The sequence below is a fragment of the Physeter macrocephalus genome, chromosome 1, assembly GCF_002837175.3.
Source record: "Physeter macrocephalus isolate SW-GA chromosome 1, ASM283717v5, whole genome shotgun sequence".
Classification (NCBI taxonomy): domain Eukaryota; kingdom Metazoa; phylum Chordata; class Mammalia; order Artiodactyla; family Physeteridae; genus Physeter; species Physeter macrocephalus.
In genome coordinates, this window is record NC_041214.2 from 114,774,387 (window position 1) to 114,775,583 (window position 1,197).

Genomic DNA, 1,197 nt, shown 5'->3' on the forward strand with positions numbered 1-1,197 from the left:
TTTAAAATCTTCCAACAAACAAAAGCCCAGGACCAGATGGCTTCACAAGCGAATTCTATCAAACATTTAGAGAGGAGCTAACACCTATCCTTCTCAAACTCTTCCAAAATATAGCAGAAGGAGGAACACTCCCAAATGCATTCTATGAGGCCACCATCACCCTGATACCAATACCAGACAACGACGTCACAAAGAAAGAAAACTACAGGCCAATATCACTGATGAACATAGATGCAAAAATCCTCAACAAAATACTAGCAAACAGAATCCAACAGCACATTAAAAGGATCATACACCATGATCAAGTGGGGTTTATCCCAGGAATGCAAGGATTCTTCAATATACGCAAATCAATCAACGTGATACACCATATCAACAAACTGAAGGAGAAAAACCATATGATCATCTCAATAGATGCAGAGAAAGCTTTTGACAAAATTCAACACCCATTTATGATAAAAACCCTGCAAAAAGTAGGCATAGAGGGAACTTTCCTCAACATAATAAAGGCCATATATGACAAACCCACAGCCAGCATTGTTCCCAATGGTGAAAAACTGAAACCATTTCCACTAAGATCAGGAACAAGACAAGGTTGCCCACTCTCACCACTCTTATTCAACATAGTTTTGGAAGTTCTAGCCACAGCAATCAGAGAAGAAAAAGAAATAAAAGGAATCCAAATAGGAAAAGAAGAAGTAAAGCTGTCACTATTTGCAGATGACATGATATTATACATAGAGAATCCTAAGGATGCTACCAGAAAACTACTAGAGCTAATCAATGAATTTGGCAAAGTAGCAGGATACAAAATTAATGCACAGAAATCTCTGGCATTCTTATACACTAATGATGAAAAATCTGAGAGTGAAATTAAGAAAACACTCCCATTTACCATTGCAACAAAAAGAATAAAATATCTAGGAATAAACCTACCTAAGGAGACAAAAAACTTGTATGCAGAAAACTATAAGACACTGATGAAAGAAATTAAAGATGATACAAATAGGTGGAGAAATATACCATGTTCTTGGATTGGAAGAATCAACATTGTGAAAATGACTCTACTACCCAAAGCAATCTACAGATTCAATGCAATCCCTATCAAACTACCACTAGCATTTTTTACAGAACTAGAAAAAAAAATTTCACAATTTGTATGGAAACACAAAAGACCCCAAATAGCAAAAGCAATCT